The following is a 6,000-nucleotide window of genomic DNA, read 5'->3' as shown; positions in this document are numbered from 1 at the left end:
GTAACTACACAGTGACTGAGAACATTTTTTCCTTTGATTAGTGATAAAAAAGTTCAATACCTAGCAAACATAATATTTCTTTCATTTCCAGATATAACAAGGCAATGATAAAGTACAGTATCTTTTCCTCTCAGCTCAAGAAAATGCATTTCCAAAGTCAAAATAAGAATAATTTGACTTCTGAAACTTTTAAAATCTATTTTTATATGCTATGTGTTCAACACAAATCTCTCAACTGAGTGCAAGTAAGTACTGACTTGCACTTGTCTTGCTTCATGAGGGTGAGAGTGCTTCCTTCTTCAGATTCAGTGGAGGTGTCTCTCTGGGAATTTTCCCCAGGAAAAGCTGGATTTCTGGTCAAGTGTCAAATATTCCTGGAGACTGTGGCCTTGACCTACAATTTACAGGAACAAAAAACTTGAATTGAAATCTTGATTGAGGATTCTGTCTTCAAATCATTATATTTAGGTCATTACATCAGTTGAAGCTTTTTTTCCCCCTGAAAACGTCATTCAAGCACAGCATCAGTGACCTGACAGTACAGTGCAGTCCCATCAGTGCGCTGCAATTGATGGAAGCACCTGTGCAGAAATGTTCTTATTGAGATTAATGCACAGCCACCAGTGCTACAGAACATGGAACCATATTCTGAGAATAGCACCAAAACTCTACAGTAATATAATTCATCTTCCTTGAAAGCACTTCTGTTTATCAAAAACACAGCAAAGCCCATCTTGCGCTTTTAAGCATGCGTGGACCAATTCCAGAACTACATAAAAAAAATTGAATAAAACCTCAGGGTGTGCAAATGCCCTTATGTCAGATCTGGAGCACACACACTTTGGTTGTGGGGCAGACAAGGGCTCTAGATTACCCTTATATTCAAGTTTTTTAGTATTTTTTGTATGACTCTGAAATTAAGCCATGTTAATTCAAAACCATTTTTGTCACTAACCTCGGTGTGATGATACATTTACTTAAAGACGTCTCCATCACCAGATAATCTTGCAATACAACCAGCTGGTGAAAGCAATCCAAATGTTTCTGCAGTTGTGAAAAACATCAACAGCAGAGAGTGAAGACTAGCTGGATCCTGATCTGCAGACAAGGGATGCCCTGTCCTTCAGCTGTCATGAGGCAGCACGAATCAGGAACTCTGTTGAATTTAAAAGTGTGGTAGAGCAATGGAAATCAGACATCATCCTCATCAACTGAATTTATTAAGGCTTCAGGCTTACTAAGGGGAAAACGTTGAGAATTTGGCCAGTTGGGTGCTTCAGCACCACTTACACCAGAGTCCTAAATTGGCTGAGGTTTCTTCTCTACTCAGTTTGGCTCATGCACAGCCTCTGAGCAGTGACAAGCATTGGGTGAGATTCTGCAGGTATTATTTTAACTCCTCATTGCACCATGCTTTAATATTTATGGAAATGCATCTACAAAACATGCAACCTCTTATACATTTCCATGGTGATGTCTGTGTGAATACTTCTAACTTCAGAAGTATTTGTTAATTTTCATGACAAAAAGGCTTTGCAATCACATTAAGTGCTAGAATTCTGACACGGAAAAGTTATTCCTCTCAAAGAGATGAGAGAAATGTGCAAATAAGGTTCTGAATGGACATGCTGTCACAATTTTACATGGAACATCAACAATACATCCCTAGAATAATATGCTTTCATTTTATCTTTTATAAGTTCATAAAATATTCATCTCCTTTCCCAGCCACGCTGTGAGATCAATCTCAGCAGCACTGTTAGTTCATATGAAATGTAAAATGAAACCGATTATAAACATGAAAGAGGAAAGTCTCATTTTGTCTAATCCAAGGGAAATGAAAATAAGGCAAGGAAAAAAGCATTCAGAGAATAGGTCCAGCGTAGTTTGCTAATCTAAGATATTGTCACATACCAGAAATAAACAAATGTTTATGGATATTTTAATGGTGAGGTAGGTCACTGAATACTAAATATTAAAATGGGAAAATGAAGAGACTAGATATAGGATAACTTTGACTAGCAAGTGCACAAACTGGTGTCATGGTGGTAGAGAAGTTATCAATTCAAACCCATGCTCTTACTGAGCCACTTTATCTGCTATTTTTCAGAATACCAGCACCACTCAGCAGCAGTAATTCACAGTGAGCCTCACACTTCTCTTTCATTTCACTGTAACAGACACTTGTAGGTTTGCTATCCTTCTACTGTCAGGACAAATTTAAAGGATTATTTTCTGATAGGGTGTTGTGTGCAGTTTTGTTTCTGTCTTCTACTGTGGATATTTACTGGGATGCAATTTTAACTTGCATTGCTGTAGGAAGAGGTTATCATTTGTTTATCTCAATGGCTCTTTTCAAATTTATTTCGACAGACTGTCTCCAGAACTTTGTCCCTGGGGAAGTTTTTGACCTCCAACAAATTTTCTATGTCTCACCTTAATCAACTCATGAGCAGCTAGCAAGAGCAGCATGGGAAGTATACAATACCAAAATTTGATAGCAAGAGAGAAAAGTAACTGTGAAAGATCACATTTAAAACAAAATCCAATACAGAGATGAGCAGGAGAGAACAAAATGTTTCCTGCAATCTTATAAACCTCTTGTAAACAATACTATTTAGATGAACTTTAGTCTTTGATTTTTCTCTACTCACAGAAGTTACCTTTATCTTTCAGTACAGCCATAGAGAATATTTTCTTCCCATGCAGAAGTGATCACATTTGCCTTCTTCAAGAGCTATTGCCAAAACAGAAATCCTCCAATGGGTTGAGACAGCTGAGTATTACCCATTACTTTCCACTTCTGCCAGATGTATGATTTACAAAATGTTGAAGTTTAAAATTAAATAACAAATTATTTTGAAGCATTGATGGCCAAGACTATGGAACATTTTGGTCTAAGACAAATAAAAACCCAACCAAACACACACAAGAAATCTTTTTTTTTCCTCTGTAGTACAATAAAACATGTATTTTTTATCAAACTTGAGAATTTGGAGGGCTTGGGAAAAGAAGTTTTAGATAAATAGCCTGAGGTTTTAGCCTTTCTAAAGCAAGTGTTCTCAAAAGCTGAAGCCAGGAAATGGGAAAAGATTATACTAGAAATAATTCTAGGCTCATACTAATAAAACAAAGCTCATAGAAGACATGTATGACTGTAGTAAATGTGGTAACAAATTTCTTGTGGTTTTTTGGTGAAATTTACACCTGAAAAGGTGAGGAATTTTTTACTTTTATCCAAAGGAATAAAGGACTTGGCATTTTCGCAGAATCCCAAGGAGAACATTTAGAACTCCAAGCAGAAGAAATCAACTAAGACATTCTGGAGCCCCACTGATGGGAAGATTATCTATTACAAACTTTTCAGGTAACTAAAGGTGTATTTGTGATTCTGGATTTAATAATGCTAATTCCTCTTCCTAAATTAATACATGTCATGTGATAAATCTATATTGTAATGTTGAGAAACTAATTTAAGAATGTTGGGTGGCTGACATGCTGAGTAGAAAACTGTAGAGAAAAGAGGAATTATGCCCATAATGAAATGGAAAACATGAGAGAGTGTGGTAGGAGAAATGTACTACCACAAGAGAGCAATATCATGTAGTTATCATCCAGTCACATAGGAAGCATGTGCTGAAGAAGGAAATTTAATGTCTTCTGAGTTCAAGTCCAACATTACAAACACAATTACAAGGCAGAGAACTCCATTCCTGCATAAATAATAGAAGGTAATGGATGTATTTTCTTTTTATCCCCTTTGGCATGTGCAATACATCATTTTCTGTTTGAGGAATTCACTTATCTAAAAACATGGCATACTGAAAATAAAACCAGAATTCAGTTACTTTTTTACTGAATCTGTAATGTTACAGTAGGAAGGTTTCCTTTCCAGCTACCAAATATAATTATTTATGAAGTCTCACACTTCAGCTTACTCATGTGCTCAACTTTACTCCCAAATGTACAGTGACTTAGTGGTTCCTGTGTTTACAGGCTCAGATTTAAAGGAATAATAAAGGCATTTGTGTTGTTTGGTGAATGTGTTTCATTATGTGCTGTTGTTACTTTTGCTCACAGAAAATCCCTTGTGTTAGATACCCTTACATTCACACTCAGGACAAGCTCACAGGCCCTCCTGGGATGAACCAATGGAAGAGGCTAACAGAAAGATCTTGGCAAAGTCCTTTTCAAGCTCTTCAGGGATCAGACAGTAAATCTGCTCACTCACTCCTTCAGCCACATGCTGGCATACTTGCTCTGGCAGGGACAAGAATAATCTGGTTGCACAAATACCCCTCTACCCCTGTAAAAATTAAACAAAATTAGCTGAAATGGTGCAAAGCAAACAATGCATTTCTGGCATTACTGCCCTAGGTCCAAAGCACATAAGCCAGTTATGATGTGATGGCAAAATTTTACCCATACACAGTCACCTCAAAACTCTGAAATCTTATGCCTCCTGTAAGAAATTGCTGCAGAGAAACACCATGTTCTTCAGTCATCCTTCACTCTCTCCTGATCTTACCAGGCATGACCTGCCATTCTATTCACTAAGCTTCCTTGGTCTCTAAACCTGAAAACTGCCACCCTTTCCTGACATGAGGATCAACCAACACACAGATCTGCTTTAGGAAAACCATTAAGGTTCCTTCCATCTAATCTCCCACTTCTCTGCCAAACTGCAGAAGCTTCTTCTAGGATCTGTCTGGCTCACATTGCTGCCCACCTCCAGAAAGCAAAGTTAATGCCCCTGGAACACCAATTCTACCACCTCTACATGATATTATTTTAGATTAATAAAACTGCAGTTAGACATGAAGGGTTTATTCAGCTAGATTTGTCCATAGCACATGTGAAATGAGAAATGCTCTACCCATTACCTACTGTTAATGTCATCTGTCTTAAAATGGTAATTGATCAGACTTAAAAAGTCTGATCAATATGTTACTAGAGACTCCTAAAAAATAGAAAAATAATATCCACAGCATGCCCTTTCCCCATCTAGGGATATTTTCAATATTTCTTAATATTTCTTATTAAAAGCTGCATTTTTGGCAGATGTCCTAGTGTTGTACATCTATTGTGGTAAACATGAAGTTACTTTAAAATTTATTTTAATTATAAGACAACAACAACAGCAATATTATTCTAGCAGAATGACTACAAACTCCAAATTAAGAAATGGTAACCACTTTAACAGAGTGGACTTTAGTAGAGGAGATGACTCAGCAAAGAAGTGATTTTGGTAAAATATGTGAAACTGAAGGAAAACAGGATGTTATGTCTTGTATTCCTCTTTTATGCCATTTGCTTGCTACCCCTTTCTGAACTAAAAACCAAGACAAATTGAGAAGGCAGGGCTACAGAGAGACAAACCTACTGACTCTCTTGCTCTTTCCAAATGCCTAAGCCTCTTTTTGTCCAGACCAGAGCCCCTGCTCCCTAGTGACAACAGGATATTTGTGATGGTCCTTGGAAAACGAGACCATTACATACCCTCGTCCCACCAGTGAAAACATCTTTGTACCTTCCAGTCACGGTATCTCTCCAGCTCCCCTCCCATCTTCAGCTGTCTGTACTTATGTATCCCATGTTTCCAAATATCTGGGGTCTTGGTTTTGTTTATCCTTGCTTTTGTTTATCCACAGAAGAGCCCACTTTTGTGAAGCCACTCACACACAGAGTTTTGCACTTCTGACCAGGCCCCCACAGCAAAACAGGTGAAATGACTTGCAAATACAGATGTTAGTAATTTCTCAGTGTTTTCTTCCCCTCTGCATGTGTCTGTTCCACCTCTGGAACACAAATAATTCTGAGGGAAAATGAACTGAAGAACCCTGGTTTCCCACAGACTTATAGTGAGGCTGATAATGAGCTGTAATTGAAACTTTTCTCATTACCAAGACATTTATATGGTCTCTCAACCATGTGAATCAGTGTTTAATAAGAGGAAAGTTCATGTTACAGCCTTTGGGACATTTACAGGATCTCTCAGCC

Source organism: Lonchura striata, chromosome 5 (genome assembly GCF_046129695.1).
Source record: "Lonchura striata isolate bLonStr1 chromosome 5, bLonStr1.mat, whole genome shotgun sequence".
Lineage (NCBI taxonomy): Eukaryota > Metazoa > Chordata > Aves > Passeriformes > Estrildidae > Lonchura > Lonchura striata.
The sequence above is the reverse complement of the archived record's forward strand: the minus strand, read 5'-3'. Positions refer to the sequence as shown.